General features: G+C 48.4%; 3 non-coding genes and 1 pseudogene across 3 annotated transcripts; 1 reads left to right on the top strand and 3 right to left on the bottom strand.

Annotated features, from left to right (window-relative positions):
• Nucleotides 1-229: 229 nt before the first annotated feature.
• LOC149578941 (25S ribosomal RNA) lies at nt 230-3,631 on the bottom strand. The gene has a single exon (XR_016357874.1). It is a non-coding gene; the product is annotated as a 25S ribosomal RNA (ribosomal RNA).
• Nucleotides 3,632-3,647: 16 nt separating this feature from the next.
• The window catches only part of LOC149578938 (uncharacterized), a 42,178-nt pseudogene continuing 33,220 nt past the window's right edge, over nt 3,648-12,605 (top strand).
• LOC149578940 (5.8S ribosomal RNA) lies at nt 3,856-4,009 on the bottom strand. Its single transcript, XR_016357704.1, has one exon. It is a non-coding gene; the product is annotated as a 5.8S ribosomal RNA (ribosomal RNA).
• Nucleotides 4,716-6,526, bottom strand: LOC149578939 (18S ribosomal RNA). The gene has a single exon (XR_016357608.1). It is a non-coding gene; the product is annotated as an 18S ribosomal RNA (ribosomal RNA).

Below are 12,605 nucleotides of genomic sequence, written 5' to 3'. Positions count from 1 at the left end.
GTAAAATTGCAAACCCCACCTACTCAAAATTTGGCACTTGGAAGATTTTCCCGCACTCGCACAAATTGCAAACCCCACCCGCTGGGAATTTGGCACCTGAGAGATTGTTACGAGCTCGCAAGAAAAAACCTTGCAAACCCCACCCCCACCCAAAATTTGGCACTTGGGAGATTTTCTCACCCTTGTGCAAATTACAAACCCCACCAACCTTGGAGTCGAAAAAGGTTTTATGAATCGAGGCGACAGAGGGCTGGATCTCAGTGGATCATGGCAGCAAGGCCACTCTGCCACTTACAATACCCCGTCACTTATTTAAGTCATCTGCAAAAGATTCTTCTCGCCGACCACTTGAAATTAATATCCAAGGTTGCTCCAACGGGCTAGTGCGCCAATCGGAGATGGCCAATGACACGGGCCCTTGGGAGTGCAAGAGCACCCCTAATACAGGTCACGATGTAGCCGGAGAGAGATATGCGCCGCATCTAGCGTTGATTCTAACTTAGAGGCATTCAGTCATAATTTGACACATGGTAGCTTCATGCCACTGGCTTTTCAAGCAAGCACGATGACCAAATGTGTGAATCAATGGTTCCTCTCGTACTAAGTTGAATTACTATCGCGACGCGGATCATCAGTAGGGTAAAACTAACCTATCTCACGATGGTCTAAACCCAGCTCATGTTCCATATTGGTGGGTGAACAATCCAACACTTGGTGAATTCTGCTTCACAATGATAGGAAGAGCTGACATTGAAGGATCAAAAAGCAACGTCGCTATGAACACTTGGCTGCCACAAGCCAGTTATCCCTGTGGTAACTTTTCTGACACCTCTAGCTTCAAATTCTGAAAGTCTAAAGGATCGATAGGCCATGCTTTCACGGTTAGTATTCATACTGAAAATCAAAATCAAATGAGCTTTTACCCTTTTGTTCCACACGAGATTTCTTTTCTCATTGAGCTCATCTTAGGACACCTGCGTTATATTTTAACAGATGTGCCGCCCCAGCCAAACTCCCCACCTGACAATGTCTTCCGCCCTGATCGGTGCGCCTAGATACACCTTAAGGCCAAAAACAGGGGCATTGCCCCGTCTTCGCCTCATAGAATAAGTAAAATAACATTAAAAGTAGTGGTATTTCACTTGTGCCCAAAATCTCCCACTTATTCTACACCTCTCAAGTCATTTCACAAAGTCGGACTAGAGTCAAGCTCAACAAGGTCTTCTTTCCCTGCTAATTCCGCCAAGCCCGTTCCCTTGGTTGTGGTTTCACTAGATAGTAGATAAGGACAGTGGGAATCTCATTAATCCATTCATGCATGTCACTAATTAGATGATGAGGCATTTGGCTACCTTAAGAGAGTCATAGTTACTCCCACTGTTTACCCGCGCTTGGTTGAATTTCTTCACTTTGACATTTAGAGCACTGGGCAGAAATCACATTGCGTCAGTATCCGCAGGGACCATCACAATGCTTTGTTTTAATTAAACAGTCAGATTTCCCTTGTCCATACCAGTTCTGAGTCGACTGTTCGCCACCTAGGGAAAGCCCTCCGAAGGGGGCGTCCTGCATCCGTCGCCCAATTGGCACGTGACGGCCCGCCCTTGCCACGAGAGCAACTCGGGCAGGCTGCCAACAGCCCACGAGTTCGGGGCACAGACCCCTAGGCCCAGCCCTAAGAGCCAATCCTTTTCCTGAAGTTACAGATCAATTTTGTCGACTTCCCTTACCTACATTGTTCTATTGACCAGAGGCTGTTCACCTTGAAGACCTGATGCGGTTATGAGTACGATCGAGCGTGAATGATACTTGGTCCTCTAGATTTTCAAGGCTTCTGAAGGCACACTGGACACCGCGGGACATGCGGTGCCCTTCCAACTGCTGGACCCTATCTCCAGTTGAACCAATTTCAGGGTGGGCAGGCTATTAAAAAGAAAAGATAACTCTTCCTGGGGCCCCCGCCCACGTCTCCAGATTTCCTAATGTTGCCATCCACCGCCACGTCCTGGTTTGAGAATATTAACCCGATTCCCTTTCGATGATCGCGCAAAGTGTGCCCTTGAAACAAGGTTTCCCTATCTCTTAGGATCGACTAACCCATGTCCAAGTGCTATTCACATGGAACCTTTCCCCACTTCAGTCTTCAAAGTTCTCATTTGAATATTTGCTACTACCACCAAGATCTGCACCGAGGGCCGGTCCACCCAGGCTCACGGCCAAGGTTTCACAACAACCTCGGTGTCCTCCTACTCATCGGAGCCTGGCACTTGCCCTAATGGCCAAGTATAGGTTGTGCGCTTCAGCACCATCCATTTTCGGGGCTAGTTGATTTGGCAGGTGAGTTGTTACACACTCCTTAGCAGATTTCAACTTCCATGACCACCGTCCTGCTGTCTTAATCAACCAACACCCTTTGTGGGATCTGGGTTAGCATGTAATTTGGCACCGTAACTTGGCTTTCGGTTCATCCTGCATCGCCAGTTCTGCTTACCAAAAATGGCCCACTTGGAGCTCGTAATTTTGTGGCGTGGCTCAATAGAGCAACCGCACCGACTTACCTATTTAAAGTTTGAGAATAGGTCGAGGGCGTTACACCCCCGATGCCTTTAATCATTTGCTTTACCTGATAAAACTCGCACGTGAGCTCCAACTATCCTGATGGAAAATTCGGAGGAAACCAGCTACTAGACGGTTCAATTAGTCTTTCGCCCCTATACCCAAGTCAAACAAACGATTTGCACATCAGTATCATTAAAGGCATCCACCAGAGTTTCCTCTGGCTTCGCCCTGCTCAGGCATAGTTCACCATCTTTCAGGTCCCAACAAGTGTGCTCGCACTCGAACCCTTCACAGAAGATCAGGGTCAGTTGGTGGTGCACCCCCCGAGAGGGGATCTCACCAGTCAGCTTCCTTGCACCTCGCAGGTTTTCCCAACCCACCAACTCACACACATGTTAGACTCCTTGGTCCGTGTTTCAAGACAGGTCAGATGGAAAGCCTATTGGCCAGCGCCACGAGTGCATAGGTGCCTGAGAGCCCGCCATAAAGGTGCACACTTTGCTCGTTGACCGTCGTGATAGAAGTATTTGTACGCCCATAAGGTCGCACTTGTGCCACCGCGATAGCCCGCGCTGGCATGTCCCCTGAACCGAGCGGCGGACTGACTCACACTGTTCTGCATCCGACCGGGGCACATCGCCGGCCTCCATCCACTTCCCTCCCAGCAATTTCAAGCACTCTTTAACTCTCTTTTAAAAGTCCTTTTCATCTTTCCCTTGCAGTACTTGTTCACTATCAGTCTCTTGCCCATATTCAGCCTTGGATAGAATTTACCACCCGATTAGGGCTGCATTTCCAAGCAACCTGATTCGCCGACAGCACCTCCTGGTGCGACAGGGTCCGAGCCCGACGGGGCTCTCACCCTCTCCGGTGCCCCCTTCCAGGGGACTTGGGCTTGGTCCATCACTGAGGACACTTCTACAAACTACAATTCGACAGGTGCGACCGTCAATTTTCATGCTGGGCTCTTCCCGGTTCGCTCGCCATTACTAGGGGAATCCTGGTAAGTTTCTTTTCCTCTGCTTATTGATATACTTAAACCCAGCGGGTACTCATGCCTGACTTGGGGATGTGGTAGAGATGCAGCAATGCCCACACTGCAGTGGGCTGTTGAGCCCAGAATAAATTTCCTCACGAGGAATCATTCGATCGGTGCAAACCAACACCGGCCTTTGCAAGCCACCGCTCGTTGCAATGGATTGACCGACCTTGTGCTCATTTCAGCCTACCGTGCACCACTCGCAGACATGGATGGCCATCTCCGCTCCTTGCTGGGGAGGGTAAAATTTTGTAGTGCGACACCCAAGCAGACGTGCCCTTGGCCGAGGCCTCAAGCGCAACTTGCGTTCAAAGACTTGATGATTCACAGGATTCTGCAATTCACACTAAGTATCGCATTTTGCTACATTCTTCATCATGGTGAGAGCCAAGATATCCGTTGCCGAGAGTCATGATTTTGTTTTGTTTTTGTCTTTTGTTGACCCAAGCGGGCAAGGCGCTGGCTCACGCTTCGTTCTTTGGATTTCTAAGGTGCATGATGCACCCGTGTGTTGGGTGTTGACACATCCTGAACCTCGAGCACCCAATGGGTGTCACGAGGAACGCTGTGGTGTGTCCCTGCCCCATCACCTCGCAAAGGTGGGAGGCGACGCATGGGAGAGCTGTGTCAGTGAATAGGGCCCGTGCCTCACAAATCATGCGAGTGCACCCATCCTAAATACAGAACGCTCCAAGTGATGATTCAACACACCTGGGCAAGGCAACAGGGGGTTGTAGTAGTCCCAACTTGCCACCGTCAAAACAACGGATCCCTGTCACAGCGCGATGCACCCGATCGGACCATGAAATCTCAACAAGGGACAAGGCCCGAACCCCCTCTGAATTGCAATCGAGCAGAGACCTCTCGCTCTAATGCGGACGTCGTTCGAAGGCACCGATCCTAATCCAGATTGCATCCGAGTCTCTTCTTCGCCCCACGGGGAATCCATGCTTTAGATCACGGGCATTCGATGTGACCCTCGACCTCGACAGTGCTAGACCCATAGCTTGGCCGTCCAGCACATCGTTACAGGGCCGAGTGTCTGCATGTCGCCGAGATTTCGAGGGTGGTGAGGAGGCTAGCTCCATCCCCTACATGATTCAGGGTCTCAAACCAACAATGATCCTACCGCAGGTTCACCTATGGTAACCTTGTTATGACTTCTCCTTCCTCTAAATGATAAGGTTCAGTGAACTTCTTATGACATCACCGACAGGAACCACCGTCGTTGCCGTGATCCGAACACTTCACCAGATCATTCAATCGGTAGGAGTGACGGGTGGTGTGTACAAAGGGCAGGGATGTAGTCAATGCGAGCTGATGACTCACACTTACTAGGAATTCCTTGTTGAAGATCAATAATTGCAATGGTCTATCCCCATCATGATGTAATTTGGCAAGATTTCCCAAACCTTGCGTGCCAGGGAGAGAAACTCGTGGGTTGCATCAGTGTAGCGCGCGTGTGGCCCAGAACATCTAAGGGCATCATAGACCTGTTATTGCCTCAAACTTCCATGGCCTAGGATGCCTTAGTCCCTCTAAGAAGCTGGCCATGAAGTGGAACCTCTGTGTAGCTAGTTAGTAGACTGAGGTCTCGTTCGTTAATGGAATTAACTAGACAAATCACTCCACCAACTAAGAACGGCCATGCACCACCACCCATAGAATCAAGAAAGAGCTCTCAATCTGTCAATCCTTACTATGTCTAGACCTGGTAAGTTTCCCCGTGTTGAGTCAAATTAAGCCACAGGCTCCACTCCTGGTAGTGCCCTTCTGTCAAATCCTTTAAGTTTCAGCCTTGCGACCATACTCCCCCGGGAACCCAAACACTCTAATTTCTCAGTAGGTGTCGGCGGAGTCCTTAGAGCAACATCCGCCCATCCCTAGTTGGCATCATTTATGGTTGAGACTAGGACAGTATCTGATCATCTTCGAGCCCCCAAATTTCATTCTTGATTAATGAAAACATCCTTGGCAAATGCTTTCACAGTGGTTTGTCTTCCATAAATCCAAGAATTTCACCTCTGACAATGAAATACGAATGACCCCGACAGTCCCTATTAATCATTACTCTAGTCCCGAAGGCCAACGGAATAGGACCAAAATCCTATCACGTTATTCCATGCTAATGTATTCAGAGCATAGGCTTTCTTTGAGCACTCTAATGTTTTCAAAGTAACAGCACCGGAACCGCGACCTAGCCAATTAAGGCTAGGAACACGCCGCCGATAGAAGGGACGTGAGGGCCAGTGCACACCCAGAAGGCAGATCGACTGTGATGACCCAAGGTCCAACTATGAGCTTTTTAATTGCAACAACTTAAATATACACTATTGGAGCTGGAATTACCATGACTGTTGGCACCAGACTTGCCCTCCAATGGATCCTTGTTAAGGGATTTAGATTGTACTCATTCCAATTACCAGAATCGATGAGCCCAGTATTGTTATTTATTGTCACTACCTCCCCATGTCAGGATTGGGTAATTTGCGCGCCTGCTACCTTCCTTGGATGTGGTAGCCGTTTCTTAGGCTCCCTCTCCGAAATCGAACCCTAATTCTCCGTCACCCGTCACCACCATGGTAGGCCTCTATCCTACCATCGAAAGTTGATAGGGCAAAAATTTGAATGAAGTGTCGCCAGCACAAAGGCCGTGCAATCCATCGAGTTATCATGAATCACCGGAATAGCAGGTGAGCCCGCGTCGATCTTTTATCTAATAAATGCATCCCTTTCGAGAGTCAATATTTCATGCACGTATTAGCTCTAGAATTACTATGGTTATTCGAGTAGCAAAGTACCATCAAAAAAACTATAACTGATTTAATGAGCCATCCGCAGTTTCACAGTCTGAAATAGTTCATACTTAGACATACATGGCTTAATCTTTGAGACAAGCATATGACTACTGGCAGGATGGACCAAGTAGCTTCTAACAATGAGGGGACCCCCAAGACCTGCTTCAGCCAAGGGATGCCCACCGCGATGGGAAATCAAAATTTGCATTCACTCCGTCATGCATCCAAACATAATCTGCCACAAAAGCAACAAGAATGATGTTCACAGCACATGCAAGACTCTCAACGCTCAAAGATTTCACACAAGAGGAAAGTGTCCCATTGTCGACTGAAGAGGGCCAAACAGGGAGCCTCGGTTCATAGGCACCTGGAAAGAACATCCTGTACGAAACCCTTTACCCTCGAACTCGCTGTTGCCACTACTCGAAAAGAAGCCTCGAGTCTATACGAGATGCACCGCGCACATAGCCACCTCAATTGTAAGGCCACTCAGAGACATCCATTTCCCAGGCATATGCCTCCTATTGAGGTGCACCCGTAGAGACAAAATCCTTCTCAATCACAACAAACATTTTCCCATGACGAAGAGTTGGTTGCCGAAGTGCCAGCGGAGACTGCCATGCTAAAGGGTGAAGGGTCATGCGAGTCGAAAACATGGCTGGTTATGCGATTGGCGGGGGCATCATTGTGCACGTGACCACCTCAATTATAAGGCCGCTCAAGGGCATCGTGTATAACACCCCCTCCGCACATTTATAGGTGATGAGAGCCCGTCCACATACACGGACATGTCTATAACCTCTGGAAAATATCTCCTTTCCTAGCACAACCTCGCTAACCGTTCCCCGTGACACGTGATCTGCTAGCACAGGTACAGAAAAGTTACTACGGGTGAACACTCGCACTAGCATTGTTGGACAAGCTTCAATCTCATGCACATGCACATACCAAAGAACTGCACCATGAGGGAACCACCCGTGAGCACCCACATCTCGGCAAAAAGCATTCATGCGATTTCTTCCCCTAGATAGACACGTTGGGCCTGCACTTATCGGAGCATTGCAAAGATGAGTGCTCTGGTTCACAGGAGCTTGAGAAGAACATCTCGTACGAAACCTGTTCCCCCAAAATGCTTGAATCACAAATGCTCGTAGTAGAGTCATTATGCAAAGATGTACACCGTGCACGCGACCAAGTAAGGATACTCAGAAACATCAATTTCCCAGGCATATGCCCCCTACACGCTTTTTGGTGCACCCCATACAAACAGCCATACTTCGACAAGCCCTCCCAAAATTTTTCATCTGAAGAGAGATGAAATGCCTTGGGCTTTTTGTCCACACAATGCAAACACCGAACGCTCTCTTTAGGGGGGAGCTGAAGAAGAGTATCTCTCGCAGAACACATGAGCTGTAGCTGTTCGGATTGCAAAGGGCAGGACAGGGCATGGAGAGTTTCCGCATCCAAACAAAAATTATCGGTAATACTCTACGCTTCTATTGGCCTGGACCACAAAGGTTGTCACGATAGTGTCATGCACTTCTATAGGATGAGACAATGAAGAGGCCAGCATGCACCGAGAACACACTAGCGAATAAATTATGCAGCAACCAAACCTTTTGCCAGCCCCCCTCTCAATCCCAAGGCTCTACCAATCAGCAAAAACTTAGGGTGGAGAGTGGACTGTCGATGAAATTAGGGACGTCGAGCAATGCACCCGTGCAACCATCTCTTTCCTTCTTGCCATCCAGGTAGGATAAAAATGCAATGATAGAACGCGCCAATGAGACAGAGCCCTTGGCTAAAAGATACAACTCCATACACACTCAGCAACAAGCACATCTTAGAATCAAACACCAAATGTGCAGTGTGTTGCAAGCCATGCGGACACCTACATATAGGGTATATCCAACAAAACAAAGTGACAAGTACTTCCCAACAGCTCCGCCATTGCGATTACCGAATGGGATATACTCACCGCCACAGATTAATGACCATCATTACTGTCTCGGAATAGATACAAGTACATCGTGCTTCATCCGATCGACTGGATGAATTTCACCTTGAAGGGGCCCAATCCAAAAGTTCTGGAGGTCATCTCCTGGAACTCTCAAGAACAAGGCCCATCTTACATGCAAACTCTGCTACTGCGCAAACATAGGTTGCAATTAAAGAGAAATTGCAAGGCCGTCACAATGGCCAAAGGACAATGCTCTGACTAAGTCAATTTTCTCTTGCAATCACCATGCCACCATTCACAGAGAGATCTCCCCATTCACTTGTGATGCAATGCACAATCCAAGTGCTAGACGCGAGCTCGCCCTTGAAAGGGCACTTTCCAAGGCATCCCCCGATGACACATTGGAACAACAACCACTGTCGAACCATTCCCAATGTTGTGTCAATCGAGTTAGCATAGAGGCGACCTTGGGGAGCTCTCGCATAGCAATCGGGATGTGCTTTCATACCCATCTCTCGCAAAGACCAATGTTAGCTGTGAACAAATTTGGAATCCAAGGGCTCACATCCATCGATATCATCGGTACTGGGTCTATATACAAAGGCCACGGAGAGGTTCCAAGAAGAGAAGCCCCCCCCTGCTCGCTCGTACAAACATCCCAAATTCTAGACACAAGCTCTTGCCCTTAGCATTGCTCTCTAGATCACCGCAATGACACATTAGAATGACAACCGCTGTCAAACAACTCCCAAAATTGTGGCAATGGAGTGAGAAAGAAGAGAAACTTTGGGGAGAGGCATATAGCAAATGGGCTGCTCCTTCATTCCGCTCTTATATACAGATCCGATGTTGCTGATTTCGTTTGGAATCCAAGGCTACATTCATCCTTGCCCATACGAGCAATGGCTCTTTTGATCGAATGGCCACAGGGAGCTTCCGATAACAAAGGCTCCCTTGTCACTCATGATGCACAGTCCAACTACTAGATGACGACTCGCCCTTTAGATTGCTGCCCAAGCAACCACCACAACGGCACCATTGGAACAACAACCGCTGCCAAACCATTCCAAAAATTTTGTGCCAAAGAAGTTGTTGCGAAGAGAATGACTCTGGGGAGAGAGCACTTGCATAGCAAAATCGGGATGGCTTCACGGCCCTTCCAATAGAAACGATGCTGGTGCAGATATTTGAAATTCGAATAATGTGTCTTTCTCAAACACTAGCACCGATTCTATTGGGGAGGGTTGCCAAGAGCTTTTGTTATCAAAGCCTCCCATTGTAGCCGTGATAGGCATGCAAAAAATTTTGATAGAGTGCCAAGCACCCACCTCATGGCTAGAGACAAGGGCTCGCCATTAGATCAACTAAAAAATTGCAAAACAGACGTGTTGTAGAATGGCAACCGCTGCCAAGTCTCTTCCATAATTGCGTCGGTCGAGTGATCAAAGAAGGTGATCTAAGAGAGGGTCAAAGTGTAGGCATTCGTTGGGGGATTTGTGCCGATGGCATAAATTTATGCAATACTTGGACAACACCAGAAGGAGGTGCTAGACGAGGGCTCCCGTTTTAGATCGAGTTTTAAAATCACCAAGAAGACGCAGTGAGGGCTAGCAACCACTGCCAAACCTTTTTCCAAAATTGCGCAAGCTGAGTGACAATAAAACATGATCTAAAGGAGAGTCGAGGAATAGCACCCTCGAGGGTGGGCTTCATGCCCCTCTAATTGATTCAACGTCGGCGTCCACCGTTTCAAAATCTAACATATCCATCCACCCTGACACCGGCATTGAATCAATGAGGGGGCCATGGGAGATGCTCGCGGAAACCACCTCTCCCATTGTAGCCATGATAGGTACACAAATTTTTTTGCTAGAGTGCCAAAGCACCCACCTCATGGCTATAGACAAGGGCTCGCCATTAGATCAACTTCAAAATCGCAGAACAGACGCGGTGTAGAATGGCAACCGCTGCCAAGTCTCTTTCGTAATTGCGTCGGTCGAGTGATCGAAGAAGGTGATCTAAGAGAGGGTCCAAGCATAGGCATTCGTAGGGGGATTTGCGCTGATGGCATAAATTTATGCAACACCCGAGCAACACCGGACAGAGGTGCTAGACGAGGGCTCCCATTTTAGATCAAGTTTTAAAATCACCAAGTAGACGCGGTGAGGGCTGGCAACCACTGCCAAACCTTTCTCTGAAATTGCGCCAGCTGAGTGACAAGAAAACATGATCTAAAGGAGAGTCTAGGAATAGCACCCTCAAGGGTGGGCTTCATGCCCCTCTAATTGATTCAATGTCGGCGTCCACCATTTCAAAATCTGACATAACCATCTGCCTTGACAGTGGCGTTTAATCAATGAGGGGGGCATGGGAGAGGCTCGCGGCAACCACCTCTCCCATTGTAGCTGTGATAGGCACGCAAAAAATTTTGCTAGAGTGCCCACCTCATGGCTAGAGACAAGGGCTCGCCATTAGATCAACTTTGAAATCGCAGAATAGACACGGTGTAGAATGTCAACCACTGCCAAGCCTCTTCTCTAATTGTGTCGGTCGAGTGATCGAAGAAGGTGATCTAAGAGAGGGTCCAAGCATAGCCATTCGTTGGGGGATTCGCGCCGATGGCATAAATTTATGCAATACCTGAGCAACACCGGACGAAGGTGCTAGACAAGGGCTCCCATTTTAGATCAAGTTTTAAAATCACCAAGTAGACGCGGTGAGGGCTGGCAACCACTGCCAAACCTTTTTCCAAAATTGTGCCAGCTGAGTGACAAGAAAACATGATCTAAAGGAGAGTCCAAAAATAGCACCCTCAAGGGTGGGCTTCGTGCCCCTCTAATTGATTCAATGTCGGTGTCCACTGTTTCAAAATCTGACATATCTGTCTGCCCTGACACTGTCATTGAATCAATGAGGCGGGCACGGGAGAGGCTCACAGCAACCACCTCTCCCATTGTAGCCACGATAGGCACGCAAAAATTTTTGCTAGAGTACCAAGCACCCACCTCATGGCTATAGACAAGGGCTTGCCATTAGATCAACTTTGAAATCACAGAATAGACGCGGTGTAGAATGGCAACCGCTGCCAAGTCTCTTTTGTAATTGCGTCAGTCGAGTGATCAAAGAAGGTGATCTAAGAGAGGGTCCAAGCGTAGGCATTCATTGGGGGATTCACGTCGATGGCATAAATTTATGCAATACCCGAGCAACACTGGATGGAGGTGCTAGACGAGGGCTCCCATTTTAGATCAAGTTTTAAAATCACCAAGTAGACGCGGTGAGGGCTGGCAACCGCTGCGAAACCTTTTTCCAAAATTGTGCCAGCTGAGTGACAAGAAAACACGATCTAAAGGAGAGTCCAAGAATAGCACCCTCGAGGGTGGGCTTCGTGCCCGTCTAATCGATTCGACGTCGACGTCCACTGTTTCAAAATCTGACATATCCATCCGCCCTGACAGCGGCGTTGAATCAATGAGGGGGGCACAGGAGAGGCTTGTGGCAACCACCTCTCCCATTGTAGCCGTGATAGGCATGCAAAATTTTTTTCTAGAGAACCAAGCACCCACCTCATGGCTATAGACAAGGGCTCGACAATTAGATCAACTTCGAAATCGCAGAACAGATGAGGTGTAGAATGGCAACCGCTACCATGTCTCTTCCGTAATTGCGTCGATCGAGCGATCAAAGAAGCTGATCTAAGAGAGGGTCCAATCGTAGGCATTCGTTGGGGGATTCGCGCCGATGGCATAAATTTATGCAATACCCGAGCAACACCGGACAGAGGTGCTAGACGAGGGCTCCCGGTTTAGATCAAGTTTTAAAATCACCAAGTAGATGCGGTGAGGGCTGGAAACTGCTGCCAAACCTTTTTCCAAAATTGCGCTAGCTGAGTGAAAAGAAAACATGATCTAAAGGAGAGTCTAGGAATAGCACCCTCGAGGGTGGGCTTCATGCCCCTCTAATTGATTCAACATCAGCGTCCACCATTTCAAAATCCGACATATCCATCCGCCCTGACAGCGGAGTTGAATCAATGAGGGGGGCACGGGAGAGGCTCGCGGCAACCACCTCTCCCATTGTAGCCACGATAGGCACGCAAAATTTTTTTCTAGAGCGCCAAGCACCCACCTCATGGCTAGAGACAAGGGCTCGCCATTAGATCAACTTCAAAATCGGAGAACAGACGCGGTGTAAAATGGCAACCGCTGCCAAGTCTCTTCCATAGTTGCATCGGTTGAGTGATCAAAGA

This window comes from Cupressus sempervirens, chromosome 1 (genome assembly GCF_028749045.1).
Source record: "Cupressus sempervirens isolate cs-2001-9-10 chromosome 1, ASM2874904v1, whole genome shotgun sequence".
NCBI classification, from domain to species: domain Eukaryota; kingdom Viridiplantae; phylum Streptophyta; class Pinopsida; order Cupressales; family Cupressaceae; genus Cupressus; species Cupressus sempervirens.
This window is presented reverse-complemented; position numbering and strand designations above follow the sequence as displayed.